General features: G+C 34.3%; 1 protein-coding gene and 3 long non-coding RNA genes across 8 annotated transcripts in view; 2 read left to right on the top strand and 2 right to left on the bottom strand.

Moving 5' to 3' along the window:
• The window catches only part of LOC125664485 (uncharacterized), a 299,224-nt gene that overhangs the window by 122,471 nt on the left and 153,984 nt on the right, over positions 1 to 22,769 (bottom strand). The window lies entirely within an intron of this gene.
• Positions 6,113 to 22,769, top strand: part of LOC125645850 (uncharacterized) — a 35,897-nt gene continuing 19,240 nt past the window's right edge. For both annotated transcript variants that reach the window (XR_008799159.1, XR_008799144.1), the window contains exon 1: positions 6,113 to 6,157. This is a non-coding gene — a long non-coding RNA (uncharacterized LOC125645850). The remainder of the gene's footprint in view (positions 6,158 to 22,769) is intronic.
• On the bottom strand, positions 10,513 to 12,904 carry LOC125672266 (uncharacterized). 3 transcript variants are annotated; one of them, XR_008799217.1, is made up of 4 exons: positions 12,837 to 12,904; positions 11,247 to 11,383; positions 10,849 to 10,969; positions 10,513 to 10,587 (listed from the first exon to the last, which is right to left on the bottom strand). It is a non-coding gene; the product is annotated as an uncharacterized LOC125672266 (long non-coding RNA). The 3 variants fall into 3 exon arrangements; XR_008799216.1 differs by lacking the exon at positions 12,837 to 12,904 and adding an exon at positions 12,192 to 12,254; XR_008799215.1 differs by lacking the exon at positions 12,837 to 12,904 and having other exon boundaries at positions 11,247 to 11,569.
• On the top strand, positions 18,619 to 20,523 carry LOC130050870 (uncharacterized). Its single transcript, XR_008799220.1, has 3 exons — positions 18,619 to 18,853; positions 19,804 to 19,888; positions 20,019 to 20,523. It is a non-coding gene; the product is annotated as an uncharacterized LOC130050870 (long non-coding RNA).

Here is a 22,769-nt window from a genome sequence, read left to right as displayed (position 1 = left end):
CTACCTCACTATGCATTTAGTTTGTCTTTCACGTGTGTGGTTCTTGAGAAGAAGATTTTTGAAAATTGGTCAATTTTGGACAGTTTTTGCCCTGCCCCTAGGGCCCCAGGAGTGCTTGAGTCCTGAACTTTACAATGTATGTCCCCTTTGTCCCAATAATGTTTCATACCAAATTTGAAAAGAATTGGAATGGTAGTTATTAAGAAGTTAAAAATGTTCAATTGTTACGGAGGACAACGACGGACGATAACCAATTGCAAGAGTAAACTCGGGGGTGACCTAATAAATACGGAAGCCGGTAGGTGCCAAGGTACAGAATTAATATTCATTTAACTTGTGTATGTCTTTTTTATAGCTTACCCTAACAGAGAGAGAGGTGGGGGGGGGGGGGGGGGGGGTGAATAAATGAACTGACGGCCGCCGCTTGTTTTAACTGGCGGTCGCCACAATAAATTAACTGGCGGCCGCCAAATAATAAGTGGCAGCCGCCAGTTAAATTAAGTAGCGGCCGTCAAAGTGTATCTGGAGAGGTTTATATTTCAAACGTGTACTTGTACGGGTACTTGTATAATATTTACACGTACACGTACCCGGTTGGTTTTTTTTCTGTTGAGATTTTCATGACGTGTAGAATAAACGTGTACGAGGACTTAGCGCAGTTAATCATTATATGGATAAACATGTTACATGATCACAATACGTGTAAATGAAGCTAGAAATTATATATAATGTTTAAAAATCAAATTCCCATTCATCAATTGGCTAGTTTTTATCGTAAAAGCTACAAGTTACAAGTTTGTACTTGCGTGTAAATGCCTCTCCTCAAGTTATGAGGACATGTAGAAACCTTGTCATCACCAAAAGTGATGACGTAATACGCGAGTAATTTCGGTGATTCCCCTTATACCAGTATACACGTACCCGTACACGTTTGAAATCTCAACCTCTCTATTATTTGTACTATTATCTTCCCTTTACCTTGGTTACAATCGATTATCGTTACTTTTCTTTTCTTTAGTAAACTGTTCGAAAAGAGCGATAGATTCAAATGATAAATACTATTTAGCATTTTAAATCAAGTTTAGTTAATTTGAACGGAAAAGTAATCTTTTGGGTTGATCAAACAAAACTAAAACTCAATTTTAACTAAATTAATTATATACGCCAGAGCTTAGATATTTTATGATGTAAATGTAAGCTCAAATTTAGAAGATAAAGCGAAGTAATTACAATGGTTACCTATAACCCAAAATATAAATGAGATCTAAATACTTTCAGATATTTAATCAGCTTCTCATATCAAAATTTCAAACTGCGATTCATAATTCATCTTAGATGCATCCTGTGCTTGTCTTCTACATATTATAAAGAAAAATTATTAAAGAGTGAGAATGAAAATGATACTAACCTCAAGAGATTGCCAACCAGCGAAGATTAGGGTTGGTGATGCAGCTGGGCTAAGAATCGCAGGCACACTTTGCGACATCAAAGACAATGTCAATCTTCTAACATGTTTACAAAACGTCCTTTGAATTGATGCATTTTTATTTCACCGCGAGAGGCTGATAGCTTTTAGGTTTAACCATAATATATTGTAAACTGACAAAAACACCACGACACCAGTAAATGAATTGAAACAAATAGGCCTAAATATTAAACGAACAATAGGCTAATATATTTCGGATTTTTTAATGTGTGTATGAATGAAGATGTAAATCTTACATCAATCTGCAATACATTTAAACAATATAAATCAACCAAATAATGGTAAATTCATAAACGGACATTAGGTCGTGAATTGGAGATTTTTATTTTCATTTCTCATGATTTTAGATGAAACATCACGTCGATCAGCAAGATAATTTTTTGTTCTTTGATCATACCGTTATCATGTCTTTTTAAAGGAAATTGAAAATCTAAATTCAGTACAATACGATTTAACATGTCTAAAAATTTTGCGAAAATTAGTACTCTGATGAAAATATTTCTCAGGAAAATTGAGTAGTTTTTGTTATTTTTTTTAAAGTTCCGTGTATATATAACTCTATTTAGAGGAGTATTACCCATTATAGTCGTTTTCATTGTAAAATCGATAATATGTTGTAAATGAAATGAACCATGATTAATGTCGATGTGACAGACGAATTACAGGCTGAGAACACACTACTACTAATTTGATAGCCACCTTTGACCAGAGCGAAGAAAAAATAAGTAGGTAGGAACCGCAAGAGTCAGTAACTTTTTTGAGAAAATTTTAATGAAAAATGTTGTTCGTCAGATATAACAATCATCCAAATACTCACTGTTTTTTTATTTGGCCAACTCTTTATATTTCATTCTTCTTCATGTCAGAACCTTTGATTACTTATCCGTTATTTTTCTTGTCATACTTCAACAACCTACTTAACCCCCCCCCCCCCAGAATATCCATCCAAAATTCCTTCTAAAATTCTTGACAGGTACATAGTTACATCATAGTTTCAAATAATCTTGGATGTTTAGTAGCATACATGTACACTGTATGCACGAAGGGTGGGCAAAGTAATAAACGTATAGATAGTCTGGAGCAAAGGAAAGCTACAGTTATATAAACGTCATTCTCATACTGTACCCCCACCACCTTTGGGGGTCATATTTCTTTTCATCATTTATTTATCAATTCTTTTGATTGTCATTTAATCATTGAATTGTGAAGTGTAGATACATGTAGTATGATTGCACTAATCATTTCCAATAGGTTTTTGTTTTTTAACACAATAAAATGCACTATTCTATCCCAAAATGTTTTCAACTGTGTTTTGATACATTATTACACTTAATTCTTTAATATATCATGATCATCCGTAATTCTTTGATCCACGATTATAAATTATTTCTATTTTTCTTTTAATCCGCCAACACAGTTGCGGGGTATTATCATATTAGTTTACAGTTGGTCATGCATGTAGGTCAAAGGTAAACGACAAATTTAAGTAAAATCAATAACGGTAACTTGGTTATGAGTAGACTCATTGCTGTCCGTTTTGAACTGATGATTGTTAATGATTCTTATTGATTTTCACGGTCAAATTTCAAGGACACTCTGAAACATATGAATCTGTGAGTGAAATTCAAATTTGCTGAATCATGGTACATATACTTAATTTTACAGTACCTCCTAGACCCTAACAAGTTTAAGGTCAAAGTTCACAGGTCAAAATATCATCTTGAAATCAATAATTCTCTGTCTTGATTATTGCGTGTAAAGGTTTCTTTTTTTAATCATGATTTTATATCTTTGGTTTGATTAGTCTCAGAAATTAGTTTAAGGCTAAAATAATAAAAATTAAATTTTCTCCCGCATGTACTCATTATCACCACTTTGCAAAGTGATATTGCAAAATATGATGATGAAATACAATCAATGTTTTTATGATTTTAATCTATTTTGAATGGATTAACTTACCATATTAAATATCCCTTTAAAGAGTGAATTTAAAAAAAAGGCAGAACAATATATAAATACAATATAGAAATATAGCAATTTGGTAAACAAACTTCAAAGATACTGAAAGGAAATGATGGTGGGTCTCTAGGGAATCGGAGTCAACATTTGATGCAGCAGCCTGAAGGGTTAACTTGTCTGTAGTGTATTCTGTCAAATAAGACAGTGATTAATGAATAGAATTATCTGAAAGCAACTAGCAGCTCCTTAAAGTTGATAATTGAAGAAACATTTCATTAAATAGGATTTAAAAAACTAATTATCTTTATGTATTCACGAATGTCTATTTTAAATATTGTTCATGATTCCAACACATTTAGCATGTCTTGGTTTTATGGCTTGTGAAATATATAGGACTTAATAATAAAACAAGAGGTACTGTGAGCAATGCTCACTAGGAATACCCCCCGCTTACCCCAATCTCCCAAAGGGTGTTGGTAATAGGTATAAACTACCTCTTTTCTGAGTGTAAAAAACAAATGGCATGACAAACTGAACCATATTGCTACTTCGATGTCCAGTGCGCTTGACCTTTGACCTTTTGACCCCAAAATCGATAAGGAACATTTTCATCGCATGGGTAGTCCATATGTATGATATGGTGACTGTAGGTGGAAAGGATAACGCTTTAGAGCCTAGAAACCATATTGCTACTTCGATGTCCAGTGTGTGTGACCTTTGACATTTTGACCCCAAAATCGATAGGGAACATCTTCATCCCATGGGTAGTCCAAATGTATGATATGGTGACTGTAGGTGGAAAGGATAACGCTTTAGAGCCCGGAAACCATATTGCTACTTCGATGTCCAGTGCGTGTGACCTTTGACCTTTTGACCCCAAAATCAATAGGGAATATTTTCATCCCATGGGTAGTCCATATGTATGATATGGTGACTGTAGGTGGAAAGGATAACGCTTTAGAGCCTAGAAACCATATTGCTACTTCAATGTTCAGTGCGCGTGACCTTTGACCTTTTGACCCCAAAATCAATAGGGAACATCTTCATCCTATGGGTAGTGCATATGTATGATATGGTGACTGTAGGTGGAAAGGATAACGCTTTAGAGCCCGGAAACCATGTTGCTACTTCGATGTCCAGTGCGCTTGACCTTTGACCTTTTGACCCCAAAATCGATAGGGAACATCTTCATCCCATGGGTAATCCAAATGTATGATATGGTGGCTGTAGGTGGAAAGGATAATGCTTTAGAGTTCGGAAACCATTGCGTCTACAGACGGAGGACGGACGAACAGACGGACAACCCGATTCCAGTATACCCCCCCCCCCCACAACTTGTTGCGGGGGGTATAAAAATAAACAAATGAAAGCATATACGATGAAGAAACATGCTAATTAGATAAAGGGCAATGAGAAATACTCTAACTGGTCTCTTGAGTTCAATTATCAACACTGGCTGCATGCAGCAGCTTGTAGGGTTAAATTGTCTGTAATATATTCTGTCAAATTACAGTTTAATCAATTCATAAACATTCGTTGATAACTTTTTCTCAATTTTATTACCACTGGCCATTGCTGAAAAAGATATATAGATCTTTCAGTTACTGTAAGCGGGTAAATAAATTGCCACGTTTGAGTTACTTTTGGTAATATTTTTTAATATCATGTTTTCTTCTATCCTCCTTAGTATCGTTTTTTTTTTTATGTTGGTCTGTTGATATTTGGAAAGAAGTCACTTCCAGATTTCCTGGGGAACCGCCTTATCATAATGACACAGCCACAAGTGGACATACGGTACTTTCATAGACCATGGCTTTTCCAAATCTGCGTACAAACTCATGATCATTAGAAGTTGTGCCATCATGATATTTAATATGATATCCGGATCCCGTTCCTGGGTTACTTCGACTCACCTCTGTAATTCAAATTTAGTCCAGACAAATTGAATAAAAGTGTGCAGGTGATGATCTGTTTGTTTAGTGTTGATACTGCATACACGATTCGTTTAGTCAGTTTTGATGACTCGCTCTCGTAGGCAAAACATTGTTAAAATACATTATTCATTAAACCAGCTCTATAGATGTTTATCTCCCTTTACTACCAAAGTCCTCCCGACGTCTGCGAGTAGTTCATATGCATGGGACGTGAACTTGTAAAACTGTTTTCAGTTCAATCTTTCTTTTGAAAACATGAGATAATTAAGTAAACAATCAAGTAGAATTGTTAATTTTTATTTTATTATTTTTTTCCCCTTTACTCTCACCACCCATTCACACCCATACATGTAGACGAATACTTGTTCAAATTCATTGTTTGAAGAGTACTTTTTTGAATTTCATATACAGTTATACATGCAAAAATTTATAGCTGTAAAAACAAGATTTTCGATATTAACAATTTATCTGCCCCCCCCCCCCCCCCTCATCTCCTTTATGAAATTTCTATATCCGCGCCTGAGACCCAAGTATCAGAATTGCATTGAAAAGTATATTATATTCATAGAACATAGTCAACAACCAAGAAATATGTCCAGAATCACATTTTTTCCCGGGGAAAGGGTGGATGTTCCAATCCCGCTCTATACAGTCATGGATGTCCGGTACCAGCATAGCCTGGTACCCGAGGCCTCCCGATGTTCAAAGAACGAAGGCCAGGCATCGGATGTCGAATGGATTCTTCCACTGATCAAAATCCAATATGGCGGACTCAATGGTAAGTAATGGGAATGTACGTAAATGAGCGTATCATGGCTTAATTAGCTGTGTCACTTTCGATTTTATGTCATTAATTGCCAGAGACACACCTTAGGAAATGTATAATACTTGGTTTTCCATGTCACACGCTTGTTTGATATAGTCTTATCCCTTTGTTTTCAAGGAAGTAGGTGATTCATCAACTCGCATATTTTCCACGTGTGTTAAATTAAATCTAACCGTGTCACTTCGTTTTTAGCTCACCTGAGCTGAAAGCTCAAGTGAGCTTTTCTGATCACCCGTATTCCGGCGTCCGTCCGTCTGTCCGTCTGTCCGTCTGTAAACTTTTCACATTTTCAACTTCTTCTCAACAACCATTGGACCAATTTCAACCAAAGTTGGCACAAAACATCCTTAGGTAAAGGGAATTCTAAATTGTTAAAAAAAAGGGCCAGGCCACCTTCCAAGGGGAGATAATCAAGAAAAGGTAAAAATAGGGTAGAGTCATTAAAAAATCTTCTTCTCAAGAACCACTGGGCCAGAAAAGATGAAATTTATATGAAAGCTTCCTTATATAATGCAAATTCTAAATTGTTAAAATCATGGCCCCCAGGGGTCGGATGGGGCCACAATAGGGGATTAAAGTTTTACATACAAATATATCGGGGAAATCTTTAAAAATCTTCTTCTCAAGAACCACTGAGGCAGAAAAGCTGAGATTTATATGAAAGCTTCCTTATATAATGCAGATTCTAAATTGTTAAAATCATGGCCCCCGGGGGTCAGATGGGGCCACAATAGGGGATCAAAGTTTTACATACAAATATATAGGAAAAATCTTTAAAAATCTTTTCCCCAAGAACCACTGAGCCAGAAAAGCTGAGATTTATATGAAAGCTTCCTGATATAGTACAGATTCTAATTTGTTAAAATCATGGCCCCGGGGATCGGATGGGGCCATAATAGGGGGTCAAAGTTTTTTTGTTTTTTTGTTGTTGTTTTTTTTTTTTTCGTTTTTTTTTCGTTTTTTTTTTTTGATATAGTGCAGATTCAAGTTTGTTAAAATCATGGACCCCGGGATTGGATGGAGCCTCAAGGGGGGCATCAAAGTTTTACATACAAATTTATAGGAAAAATCTTTAAAAATCTTCTTCTCAAGAACCACTGAGCCAGAAAAGCTGAGATTTATATGAAAGCTTCCTGATATAGTACAGATTCTAATTTGTTAAAATCATGGCTCCCGGGGATCGGATGGGCCACAATAGGGGGTCAATTTTTTGTTTTTTTGTTTTTTTTTTCGGTTTTTTTTCTTTTTTTTTTTATATAGTGCAGATTCAAGTTTGTTAAAATCATGGACCCCGGGGATTGGATGGGGCCTCAAGGGGGGCATCAAAGTTTTACATACAAATTTATAGGAAAAATCTTTAAAAATCTTCTTCTCAAGAACCACTGAGCCAGAAAAGCTGAGATGTACATGACAAATTCCTGGTATAGTGCAGATTAGAAATTGCTAAGATCATGACCCCCGAGGGTCGGATGGGGCCACAATAGGAGATCAAAGTTTTACATACAAATATATAGGGACAATCTTTAAAAATCTTTTTCCCAAGAACCACTAAGCAAGAAAAGCTGAGATTTATATGAAAGCTTCCTGATATAGTACAGATTCTAAATTGTTAAAATCATGACCCCCGGGGATCGGATGGGGCCAGAATAGGGGTCAAAGTTTTTTTTTGTTTTTTGTTTTTTGATATAGTGCAGATTCAAGTTTGTTAAAATCATGGACCCCGGGGATTGGATGGGGCCTCAAGGGGACATCAAAGTTTTACATACAAATTTATAGGAAAAATCTTTTAAAATCTTCTCAAGAACCACTGAGCCAGAAAAGCTGAGGTTTATATGAAAGCTTCCTGATATAGTGCAGATTATAAATTGTTAAGATCATGCCCCCCCCCCCCGGGGTCGGATGGGGCCACAATAGGGGGTCAAAGTTTTACATACAAATATATAGGAAAAATCTTTAAAAATCTTCTTCCCAAGAACCACTAAACCAGAAAAGCTGAGATTTATATGAAAGCTTCCTGATATAGTACATATTCTAAATTGTTAAAATCATGGCCCCCGGGGATCGGATGGGGCCACAATAGGGGGTGAAAGTGGAGTTTTTTTTGTTTTTTTTTTGTTGTTGTTGTTGTTTTTTTGGTTTTTTTTTTATATAGTGCAGATTCAAGTTTGTTAAAATCATGGACCCCGGGGATTGGATGGGGCCTCAAGGGGGGCATCAAAGTTTTACATACAAATTTATAGGAAAAAGCTTTTAAAATCTTCTCAAGAACCACTGAGCCAGAAAAGCTGAGGTTTATATGAAAGCTTCCTGATATAGTGCAGATTATAAATTGTTAAGACCATGGCCCCCGGGGGTCGGATGGGGCCACAATAAGGGGTCAAAGTTTTACATACAAATATATAGGAAAAATCTTTAAAAATCTTCTTCCCAGAACCACTCAGCCAGAAAAGCTGAGATTTATATGAAAGCTTTCTGATATAGTGCAGATTCAGGTTTGTTAAAATCATGCCCCCCTGGGGTAGGATGGGGCCACAATAGGGGATCAAAGTTTTACATAGAAATATATAAGGAAAATCTTTAAAAATCTTCTTCTCAAGAACCATTGGGCCAAAGAAGTTCACATTTACATGAAAGCTTTCTGACATAGTGTAGATTCAAGTTTGCAAAAACCATGGCCTCCAGGGGAAGGTTTGGGGCCATAATAGGGACTACGGTTTTACATGCAAATAGATATGGAAAATCTTCTGATATGGACCAAGGTGACTCAGGTGAGCGATGTGGCCCATGGGCCTCTTGTTTCTACTATTGATGGATTGTATTGGGTTGCTGGCGAAGATACATACTGAGTTGTATAAATGACACGCGCCAGTTTTCTTATTTTAAACCGACAATTTCATATCGAATTTCCTCGACTCATTTTGACTGGTTATCCTTGTTAAGCAGTATAAATATTTTTGCAACTGCTAGCTGTTTATGAGCCACCCTTGCAGTTTGTAAATAATTGATATTAAGCAAGATAACATTTTATTCTAGAAAGATTTAAGTTAAACCTACATGCACTAATTATGTAAACACAATGTGGAAATTAGTTTTGGCCTCAAGATCGAATGCCTGTATAGTTGTATATTGTTTAACGTCCCTCTCGAGAATATTTCACTCATATGGACCCAAGAACTTTCATTCAACGATTTTCAGGCCCTTTTATGTTGTGATCTTATGCTAGTTCAGTTCTTAATATATTTTAATGTACATTATATATATGTCTGTTACACTCATTGTTTGATTCTCTATTGTTTAAAATTCATCCATATTCAAGGGACACCATCAATTGCCTGTATTTAGACCTATACTTGGTACTTTGGCCTTTTGAGCAGTGAGGATCAGACTGTTCTTAATTGTGCCACAATATTTCAGTTAACAATCTTATTCAATGATCACTCTATGTTAACTCTTTCCTCATATAATATGCAATCAGGTGCAGAGGACCTATTCTGACCCAGATAAACACTGGGTTACAAAGACATTTCTCTCAGCTAGATTTAAAGGTATTTCACATACAGAAATGCTAGATTTATCTAAATTTCAGAATATTAGACTTTGGTCATAAACAAAGAATATATTCAATTCAAATGCTTTATTGACGACTAGCAAACATGAGGCATACATTATATATATACTAAGCTGTATGTATATTATATATATACATATATATATATATATATATATATATATATATATATATATATATGTATATATATATATCACACCAACCAGTATCAACTGTACAAGAATAATACAATATGTACTCTCCAAGGCTACTAGTTCTTAATATATGCCAACATGGTGTACTGGTGCACACTTTCGTATCTGTACGATGGAGGAACAGGTTCGATTCCTGTTGTTGGCTTTCCTTTGAAAGAACTAGTAGAGATCTTCCATTGTTTAAAAATACTTCAATAAATCATAGCATTTAATGTCAAAGACACACACTTGCACAGAAAACATGTTTACTAGTCTAATGAAATAGCTAAATTTCATTTAAAATAATTATTTGCATAGAAAAGGTTTCTAATAAAAGAAGGTTGTGATCAAGTATTTCTTGTGCAACACATTCCCATCTGAAAGTTAGCAAAATTCCTCATAAGTTTTATCCCCAAGTAACTGAAACATATCTGTGTTGCATGTATCCATTTCAAAGATTCTTCAATTTCCACATGAAACATTGCCAAATCTCCTTTTTCAGGTCTTTTATGTCATATATTTCTCTGGGCATACAATGGAATGAATTACTACTCCTCCTACTGTTAGCTAAGTTCTTGATCTGACAACTGACACTCTCAAACTTCCTCCATTAAGTCTTTCTCAAAAAGCTCACCTCTGATCTAAAAATTAAAAACAATATCACAAAACATCAGTATAATCAGTAAAGATTTGCATTGATATGGATCAGGAATAGTAGTAAATACACAATGCACATATATATATCATAAATATTAATTATGTCGTTACATGTATTGTATCATAGATAAATAATGAAACAAGTCTGTAATTTTTGCAGAAGATGAACAACCAACTGTGAATTTTGAATGTCAATATATTTCCTTTTTCATCTAAAGTTTTATATTCATGAAGGTTTTACTTACACAAACAAGAGGGAGGGAATGCTGATGTCTGCTTGTATGCATCCCATATTCTTCACTTCCACTCAAAAAATTCTCATTTTCAAGGAAGTCTTCTGAAGATCTGGCTTCTTTTTTTAAGGGTCTGCATGATGCACATGAAATAAAACAAGGCAGGTCAGTTCATTCCTATCCAAAAAAAATCATGCACTTTTCACTATTGTGTTTTATCAATACAGAAATTGTCAGTATCTAATATAATCAATTTGGGATTGAATTTCTTCCACTAACAAATAGAACATATTTTAGAATATGATTAACTTCTCACACCTTTAGATGCCAGAAATAATTGTTTTTGTTATTGCTGTAAGAGGTGGGAAACTTGAAATAACAGACTGTAACAAATTGATTTAGTTGTTAACCTGTTCTGGAAGTCTGTAATTCTTCATTCAAGTTGGATGTTAATTCCTTCCAATATGAATTAGTGTGGAGGAGGATGGATCCTTGAATACCCCTTTAGAATTTCTTTCTCTGTCTTTTTCCATCTGGAGTCTGTAGACTACATGGTAAAATAAAGAGATCAATCTGGTTATCTTTCTTTTCCTTTTTCCACAAAACTATATTAAGAGTCATTAATTTGGTACACAAGTACCACAAATTTAATGTATTGAAAACTATCTTGAAATTTGCAATACAGTGAGAGAAACATAAATGCAAAACTTTGTTTTGGGGGATGAATGTCTTGGGTTTCTCCAGATTGTGATCTCTACATTTTTTCTTTGAAGCTTTAGCAGGTGTGATTTTATTATCAAATCCAAGCAGTACAATGAGTTTGTGCAAAAGCATAACAATGAAATGTTACTATAGTGCCATATTGTGTACTTCACATTATGTAAAATTTGTTTTTGTTGTGATACAGAATTCCTGGCTACTACAGCCTAAGATTTTTAAATTGAAGTGTATGAACTCAGTTCTCTCATAAAGAAAACAAAGAATTTGAGTTACAAACAAATGCAAAATATAATGCTAACACAAAAATAGAATACCTCAATGTATAACTTTCGGCAATATATAAAAATTGTGGATCGACCCACAAATATAATTTTAGACAAACAGGACAGTGAATCAGTGAGGAATAGTAACTGTTGACAATGAAATTGTTAGTGACCCCTTCTGAAATCTGAAGAATATTCAAAGTAAACCAAAGTAACAACAGAAACTTTAAATCAAGCCTATTGGATCAAGCATAAAGTTGGCAGGTCAACATTAGAATTAAATAATTACATTGTCAGACACCATGTTACTGAATTATAAAATGCATAAATAGCCTTATCTGCTACACAAGCAATATATATATCTTATTATACCTGTTGGCATGGTTTTGCATATTCATGAAGCATTATATATGAGGGTGTTTTTTCATCTACTATTATATGTTTCTTCTTTCCATATGTATGGAAATTCATCTGAAATTAAAACGATTAATATACATAATATTGAGAATCTGTAAAATTGTACACTATAAGTTCAATAAAAGCTTAAAACAACCATATCATCGCACAAGAAAGTCATCATCTAAACTTCAGCTATAGCCTATAGTCTTATCAAAGTAAAGCACGTCATTATATCTATATATAATAAAAAATTATCCAAAAACGAGTCGAGGAAATTCGATATGAAATTGTCGGTTTAAAATAAGAAAACTGGCGCGTGTCATCTATAAAACTCAGTATGTATCTTCGCCAGCAACCCAATACAATCCATCAATAGTAGAAAAAACGAAGTGATACGGTTAGATTTAATTTAACACACGTGAAAAATATGCGAGTTGATGAATCACCTACTTCCTTGAAAACAAAGGGATAAGACTATATCAAACAAGCGTGTGACATGGAAAACCAAGTATTATACATTTCCTAAGGTCTGTCTCTGGCAATTAATGACATAAAATCGAAAGTGACACAGCTAATTAAGCCATGATGCGCTCTTTTACGTACATTCCCATTACTTACCATTGAGTCCGCCATATTGGATTTTGATCAGTGGAAGAATCCATTCGACATCCGATGCCTGGCCTTCGCTCTTTGAACATCGGGAGGCCTCGGGTACCAGGCTACATTCTAGTCAGATCGCAGTTTATCTCATATCACATGATGTGAAGAAAAGATCTTCATTGTCATACCCTCACTTGATATATTGTAGTATCTTCTTTTAAGAATGCTTCTACCTGGATACATGTAAATTATATTACCTTATATATTCAATGTGTAAAACTTATATTGTATCTATATCACATGTACAGCTATTAAGTGTGAAATTTTTCTGTTTTCTTCTAAGAATACTACTACATCTATATATATTGTGCACATAACTTATAAATATGTATCTATGTTTGTGCTAAGGTTTACATAATCAATGTTAAATTTTTCTACAAATAATATTATAAAAGGCCCTAGGTATTGTTAGACATTATATTGTGTGCCTAACACCCATACGTGTAAACATAGATAGATGACAAGTCTAGTCAGTCAAGAGAATTTATGCAATCAAGTACAACATGCTTAACATTGCATACTGGAATATACATAGTTTTCGTAAATCAAAATTTGATGATAATGTTGAATTTTTTAGTTCTGTGTATCACAAGTATGATGTTATTTGTTTTTCTGAAACCATGCAGGATTCACCACATAATCTTTCAAGATTTGCTACTCCATTTATACTCAATGCTAAAAAGATTAAAAAAGAGGCAGAAAATCTGGAGGGCTTATGATATTTGTGAAAAAAAGATATTTACAAACACTTTACAAAAGTAAAGGAATCTGATAACTCCATTTGGATAAAAGTAGAAAATGTTAAATTTTCAGACTGTAGATCACGGGATATATATTTATGCTTTTGCTATGTGAAACCATACAAATCAAAAGACTTGTCTGAAAATGTGTTTTCTCAAATTACTACTGAAGTTTCCTACTTTCAGTCTCTTGGAGAAGTATTGATAAGTGGCGACTTCAATGCACGCACAGGGGATCTACCTGATTTTATTCCATATGATTCTGTAACAGAAACATTTTCTGATTGCCCCCTACCTCCAGATTATTCACCTGATTCTACTTTACCACGCAATAACACTGATAATCATACCAATCTACATGGTGAACTCTTAACTACACTTTGTAAAACCTTAAACCTTAGAATTCTTAATGGAAGATTCCTGGGTGATTCTCTTGGTTACTAGTACATTTTATAATTTTAATGGTTCTAGTTGTATAGACTATATGTTGGCTACCAGTCATGTTTTACATAATGTGATGTATTTTAGTGTTTTACCACCTACAGAATTGTCATATCATAGTATTATATGTACTAGGCTCAAATGTTGTTTTCTTTGATAATCCACTCATATGTGAACCAAAGATTATATGCAGATCTAGTCCTTTGAAAGGACAATATATTTGGTCTGATCAATGTAAACTTGCTTATCAAACAGCTTTAGTTGATGTAGAGAGCACTAACCGCCTAGTTGAACTTGAAAACAGCCTTAGTAGTGAAAACTTCAGTATTAATGAAATTAACAATAAATTAACTCATATATATGTAACAGCTGCATCTAAAACTCTTCTTTTTAAACCATCAATAAATAAGCATAAGAAAAACAAACCTAAACCAAAACCATGGATGTCTAATGATATAACTCAATTAAGGAGGGAGGTCCAAAGACTTGGAAGAAGAGTGCAGAGCAAACCAAAAGACTGTAATCTTCTACATGCTTTCAAAAATGCCAAACGACAAATTAACATTATGAGAAAGAAATCAAAACATGAATTTTATAAAACAATCTCTGACAAAATTGATAACTTGAATCAGAATAACTCAAAAGTTTTCTGGGAAATTTTAAAGAAAAATAAAATGCACTTAAACTCCAATTCTTCTTCCCCAAGTCTTCACATGTTTGTGGATCACTATAAAAACTTATTATGCTCTAAGGGAAATAATGCCTAATATGAAGATGTAGTTGACTCTGAAATACAAAACCTTAATCCCCTTGATTATCCTTTTACATACAGTGAAGTTAAACTTGGTATTAAAAATCTAAAATGTGGCAAATCACCAGGACAAGACTTGATACTCAATGAATTTATTAAAAGTAGTTCAAATATACTTTTATCTGTAATAACAAAACTTTTTAATAAAATTCTTCTTTCTGGGGAAATACCCGAAGACTGGAATCTAGTACAAATATCTTCCATTTATAAATCTGGGGACCCATGTAACCCAACCAACTATAGAGGATTAAGTGTTACTAGCTGTATGGGTAAACTTTTTAATGGGCTTCTACAGTACCGCCTAAACTCATACTTAGAAACAAATAAACTACTTAGTTACCACCAATTTGGATTCAGGAGGAATCATCGCACTACAGATAACATATTTATCTTAAAAACTCTTATTAACAAATATTTAAAACACCAGAAACAAAACATATATGCATGTTTTGTTGATTTCACCAAAGCTTTTGATACAATTGATAGAACTTCTTTGTTAACCAAACTATACAAAAAAGTGCAGGTGGGAAATTTTACAATCTCATAAAACACATGTATTCAAACACTAAATATTGCTGCAAAGATGAATCTAGATACAGTGAACCATCTGTGGCTACGCGTGGGGTTAAGCAAGGCGATAACCTTTCCCCTACTCTCTTTAATATATTTATTGATGATTTCTACTCACAACTTATGAATTTTAACACAAACCCACCTAGACTTCAAAATGTTGAAGTTGGTCATTTATTCTTTGCAGATGACTTAATTCTCCTCTCAACTACAAAAGAAGGCCTTCAAACTTCGATAGACTGCCTTTCAGAATATTGCATAAAGGAAAAATTAACTGTTAACCTTAATAAAACTAATGCAATGATTTTCTCAAATAAGAAAATTGACACAGGCCAACACTATTTTTATTATAATCACTCAATAATTCATCTTACACATGAATATAAATATTTGGGAATTATTTTCAGTTGTAATGGCAAACTTAAATATGCAGCTGAACAGCTAGCTGACCGTGCACGGAAAGCTTTTTATGCAATTAAACATTCCTTGCCCTTTTATGATAAATTATCTGTAAAAACTTTTTTAAAACTTTATTCTGCTCTTATTGAACCTATCATTTTATATGGTTCTGAAATTTGGATTTCAGACTTTAACATTAACATTAACAATTGGAAAAAATACAGCACTTAATATTTAAAGACATTTTGGGTGTACAGAAAAAAGCTTCAAATTTAGCCATCAAATATGAAATAGGAACATTCCCCATCTGCTTTAAAGCTCTCCTCTCTATGTTCAAATTTTACAAAAGACTAAAAAGCTATGATGATGAAAATGGTATTAGAAATCCAATACTTATGGCTGCTAAACTGGAAGATGATAACCTTTATAATACTGGCATACAGGAAAATTGGCAAGGACAAATAATAAAGTTAAGAAATAAGCTAAATCTTCCATCATTGGATATTGATAAAAGCACATTTTACAATTACTTGAAGAATTACTATATTGATAATATTAACATGCAACTGCAAAATACTGAATTCTCTAAACGTGGAAAATTGCTATTTTACAGTAAAATTAGAAAGAACTATGAATTACAAGACTAGTTGAAATTTCCAATTGCGAAAGTAGTATGCTCTAGATTAACAAAACTAAGAATATCTGTCCATCCTTTAGAAATTGAAACTGGTAGATATTCAAAACCATGTATTCCAAAAGAATGTCGTTTTTGTCAGTTTTGTAAAACTACTGTTAAAGATGAGTTACATTTTTTATATGACTGCTTCATGTATAAAGATATAAAAAAGAAATATTACCCTTTGAACATCTACAATTCAGACGATGATATATCAAAGGAAAACCATTGCAAAGTACTATGCAATCCTGTCAATGTAGTTCATGCTAGAAGGTTTTGTGAATTTTTACATGAATGTTTTGAATTGCGCACCAAAAGTAGAGTGCTATAACTACATTTAATTTATGTAATATGCAATACTAAATTGCATACATAGTCTAATATCACAGGTACATATCAAATATATACTTGTATTTACATATATGTAAATGAACTGTTAGTAATTAGTTTATCGCCATTATATATCTCATATTGTGTAACATGATTGTATGCCAACATGCTTGGTGAATCAATAAATAATAAAAATAATTGAATTGTATTTCCCTACGTTGGCCTTTGTAATTTTCCTATCTGTAGATTTGATATCTGTTATTTTTCCATCAATAGCAGTCAACTACAATATGCCCCATATTGGGGCAACCCATTAACTTGTATGAAAACTTGGTAATTGGCTAAAATTCAAAGTAATAACATCTTAGATTTGGTAAGGTAAAGAAGGAAAACTTGGTTTTTCACCGATTGACCTTTGGCTGACCCCGCAAAGGGACGTAACTCGCGGCGAAGTGTTGATAGGTGTATTGATGATACATGTCTATTACAGTATATAGAAAATGACTATAACTTTGGCAGATTAATTTCCGGTTTCCTTCACTGCGAAATTTGACCTCACCTCTAACCTTTTAATGGGTCAAAAAACCCATGTGGTGTAAATTTAAATAACAATAACGTTAGTAGGGGTGACCGTATTCTCTCACCAGAGGGCGCGTAACGCAAGCTTCACATACAGTGCGAGGAGCGCACGGAACTCTGCGTAGAGAATGAGGGTGACCGGTGACTTTTACACCCCTACTAACGTGTTCGGAACATATTCTTTATCGGTGTTAAGCATTCTCTCACCAGAGGGCGCGTTACGCAAGCTTCACATACACCTCTCAAACTCCCTGTCGAGGTATCATTACGTCACCTACGAATAGACCTCTCCTATGTGACGCACCACAATATACAGATTTGTATATTGTGAGTCCGCGATTATCACGCAGACAAATTACACTAAAGAAGTAGTCCGCAGTTAAAAGTTTGAAGATATTAATATTAAGAGCATTAATATAAAAGTATGGATTTTATTTTAAACATAAAATGATCAAAAGATCATTAAAAAGTAGGGAGACTCTGTTCAAATTATTGTGTAAAGTAATGAACTTGATGTTTACGTTCTTGTTTTGAAAGTTGTTTACGTTTGACGTTATGTTTTTTCGTCATTCTACAGTGACGTCACAGTATACGCGGCCTAAGAAATCGCTATCCCATAATGCCTAAGTGGAAGAGTTTGGTTTGTGAGCAAACGAACTCTGGTGGAAGTTTGATACACCTCTGTCAACGCTTGGAATCACGTGACAATATAATGACATGATATAAACAATAATTCTCGGTAAAAGTTATGGTAACAGGTGATGACATCAGGCTCTTTTTATAGCCCACTGGCACTTTAATAAATACATATTTACCATTTAGCTGTTTGTCTCTTATTTCATTTTTTTTTATCGTATTTTTAGAACCTTTCTTACTTTTGATTCCATGTTTACATTCAAATCTTCATCACGTGGATGTCCTACATTCATACGCATATTACGAAGTAGTTCCAAATTTAGGATCAGAAAACGGCGATTTTAAAAAATTTACAGTAAGCTAGCAACCACGTGATCAGTAAAAATCGTGTATTTTCACGTGAAATTATTTTTCGGAATTCCGTACATCGCCATAGAGTAGTCAAAAAACAAAAAGGGGTTCCGAAAGTACAAGTTGTTCGATGATTGAGAGGGTCGTCTCGACGAAAGATAGAGAAATTTGGCCATAGTTTAGATTAGGAATGCGTCAATGTAATAATAGTAGACTAAATGTTTCGTCCGTGCAGAATGGCACTTTTTACCTCACGAAATTCACCACCATGCATAGCTGCGCTACGTAAACAAAGTTGTTGATGTAGCGTGATCGTGATGTCCGAGTGCTGCGAGTTTCAATACTGTTTATGTAATCATTGAGAGTTTAAACAAAGTTTCTTCTGAGAAGAGGAATTCGATGGATGCATTCAACGTGGACAACGAAATCATAATTTCGTTTGGTAAGTGAAAAAAATGGCAAATTGTATTCAACCCACTTTTCCTCTGCTATTTCACAACGCGATTTTATAATAACATCTATAAACGCACAACTTGGAGCTGTTTCATTTTTTGTGCATTTATGTATTCCATATGTGCCCAAAATATAACTCCTACATGTGCATGTAATTGTAAATGGATGTCATGTATATGCCAGATTTGAAAAAAAATAGGGATCTCACAAGTTTGAGGGGGGGGGGGGGGGGAGGGGTGTTGCACTAAAATTATATTTGGTATAAATGATAGTACTTATAGTATCTTGAAATTTCATTGACCTAAGAGATATTTCAAATCTGGGGTTTCATGTTTCATACAAGCATTTAGGTCTACAAAACTTTATTTAAAATATTTGTAAAATCACAAGCCCCCCTCATAGGCAAATAAATGTATTGTATGAAAATAAGATATGTATGTCCTTCTCTTGACCCACGCTCCGTAAAGGAGACAGGTCTGATAAATCTAGAGTTGACTTGTTTTGATATTATTAGAATGAACTGGCAGTTTATGAAAACATATCTGTCATCTCATATTGTAATATGATAATTATGATGTTTATTCACCTCTTTAAGGACCCAGGGGTGGGAGGGTATGTACAGTTTAAATATAAGGTAACTATAACAATATGAAATAAATAACAATCATGCAGATTTACTACTACTGCAAGAGTTCACATTGCTGCACTGCACACATTTAACATACATGTAGTGTTACATATGTAATACTGATTTCAGACAAGATTTTAAAAATTAACAATAAAATACATGTTATGTGTGTAATTTTCAATATATCAGCATTTTAAAGTTCACTGAACATGCATTGAGACACACAATTTTAAAATTGACATTGTCTGACACAGTATAATTAATGATTAATACTGACTGCAAATATTAATTATGATGATTTTTTTTCTAAGCATCATCCTAAGGACCAGAGCAAGTTGAAATGGGCTTCCAGCCAACAACTTCAACAGCAATTTGCCATGAAAATCAGCAAGAAAGGTACAATATTTTCTATCTTAGTAAGATAGAATTTTTCATTTTAACACCAGACATTTATAAAGACAATTCTTAGTATATTAGATATTCATCTTTTTTTCAATATTTGAATATACACAATATATTTTAACAGGTACTTCATTTACATTGATGATGGCATATCCCCTGGACCCCACAACTTTACAGGTTACATAGAAAATTCAAGAACTTCTGCAAAATGTGGGACTTGGATAGAATCAATAATGTATTTGTGAGCCCAGAGCAATGGCTATATTGTGCAACATACTAAAGTGTGAATTTAATGGAAAACAAGCACATGTACTCATGTATTACATGTCTTTTTTAAAGACAATAATATTGTATAAATATAGAGGAAGTGTCATTGTTGATTATTCTAAGTTTTTGATATATCAAAATCAGTAAACATTTCTAAATGAAAATAAAATACCAATTTTATAACTTTAATCAATGCGTTTGAATTTCTCATTTTCTACCCCACCCCCCTTACACACACACAGTGCATATATACTGTGAATGCAATATGCATGCATTCTAAGTTATCCAAGCGAGTTTTTGTTTCAGTGTGAGACTACAAGTAGGATTCATAAACTTATGAAGAGACATATATATTTGTGAGAGCAAGATAGCTGATATGAGACTTGAGATCAATGGGTCGAGCCGCGGTGGTGGTCTAGAGGTTAGAGCGTTCGCCCCGCATCCGGAAGGCCAGGGTTCGAATCCCGGCCGCGACAGACCTGAGTTGTTGAAACGGGTAGTGACAGTTCCATTGCCAAACGTTCAGCATCAGGTGTGAATGTCACTGGTCCTCGGAGATGACCTTCAAAACGGATGCCCAGTGTCACAGTAGATGTGGCACGCTAAAGAACCCTCACTGCTCAATGGCCGTAAGCGCCGAACAAAGGAGTGGGGTCTGTCAGCTAACATCCCAGACTGTACTCGTCAATGCTGGTACCGGACATCCATGACTGTACCTGCACACTAATGTCAAAGTCGGAATGTCAGAGCAAGATTTTCCGGATTGTTCAACGTAGTAAATATGTATGACAAATTGTATGAATGCATACCCCCGTGTATAAGTTTTGGATTTGATTTGATTTCTATGCATAAATCGCCTGTATGGAATGCCGTTATCGCCAAAAAGTAACATTGACCAAGGTAGTAAAGCTGCCGTATATACATTTACTGTATTGTATAGAGCGGGATTGGAACATCCACCCTTTCCCAGGGAAAAATGTGATTCTCTGGACATATTTCTTGGTTGTTCACTATGTTCTATGAATATAATATACTTTTCAATGCAATTCCGATACTTGGGACTCAGGCGCGGATATAGAAATTTCATAAAGGAGGGGGGGGGGGGGGGCAGATAAATTGTTAATATCGAAAAGCTTGTTTTTACAGCTATACATTTCTGCATGTATAACTGTATATGAAATTCAAAAAAGTACTCTTCAAACAATGAATTTGAACAAGTATTAGTCTACATGTATGAGTGTGAATGGGTGGTGAAAGCAAAGCAAAACAAATTAAAAATTACCAATTCTACTTGATTGTTTACTTAATTATCTCATGTTTTCAAAAGAAAGATTGAACTGAAAACAGTTTTACAAGTTCACGTCCCATGCATATGAACTACTCGCAGACGTCGGGAGGACTTTGGTAGTAAAGGGAGATAAACATCTATGGAGCTGGTTTAATGAATAATGTATTTTAACAATGTTTTGCCTACGAGAGCGAGTCATCAAAACTGACTAAACGAATCATGTATGCAGTATCAACACTAAACAAACAGACCATCACCTGCACTCTTTTATTCAATTTGTCTGGACTAAATTTGAATTACAGAGGTGAGTCGAAGTAAACCAGGAACGGGATCCGGATATCATATTAAATATCATGATGATAAAAATAATTTATAATCGTGGATCAAAGAATTACGGATGGTCATGATATATTAAAGAATTAGGTGTAATAATGTATCAAAACACAGTTGAAAACATTTTGGGATAGAATAGTGCATTTTATTGTGTTAAAAAACAAAGACCTATTGGAAATGGTTAGTGAAATCATACTACATGTATCTACACTTCACAATTCAATGATTAAATGACAATCAAAAGAGTTGATAAATAAATGATGAAAAGAAATATGACACCCCCCCCCCTCAAAGGGGGTGGGGGTACAGTATGAGAATGACGTTTATAACTGTAGCTGTCCTTTGCACCAGACACTCTATACTTTTATTACTTTGCCCACCCTTCGTGCATACAGTGTACATGTATGCTACTAAACATCCAAGATTATTTGAAACTATGATGTAACTATGTACCTGTCAAGAATTTTAGAAGGAATTTTGGAAGGATATTCTGGTGGGGGGGGGGGGGGGGGGGGGGGTAAGTAGGTTGTTGAAGTATGACAAGAAAAAATAACGGATAAGTAATCAAAAGTTGTGACATGAAGAATGAAATATAAAGAGTTGGACAAATAAAAAAAGTGAGTATTTGGATAATTGTTATATCTGACGAACAACATTTTTCATTAAAATTTTCTTAAAAAAGCTACTGACCCTCGCGGTTCCTACCAGTGGCAATGCCTTTGTACCTTACTGACTTATTTTTTCTTCGCTCTGGTCAAAGGTGGCTATCAAATTAGTAGTAGTGTGTACTCAGCCTGTAATTCGTCTGTCACATCGACATTAATCATGGTTCATTTCATTTACAACATATTATCGATTTTACAATGAAAACGACTATAATGGGTAATACTCCTCTAAATAGAGTTATATATACACGGAACTTTAAAAAAAATAACAAAAACTACTAAATTTTCCTGAGAAATATTTTCATCAGAGTACTAATTTTCG

The sequence above is a fragment of the Ostrea edulis genome, chromosome 1, assembly GCF_947568905.1.
Source record: "Ostrea edulis chromosome 1, xbOstEdul1.1, whole genome shotgun sequence".
NCBI classification, from domain to species: domain Eukaryota; kingdom Metazoa; phylum Mollusca; class Bivalvia; order Ostreida; family Ostreidae; genus Ostrea; species Ostrea edulis.
Note: the sequence above shows the minus strand (reverse complement) of the source record. Positions and strands in the feature narration are given on the sequence as shown.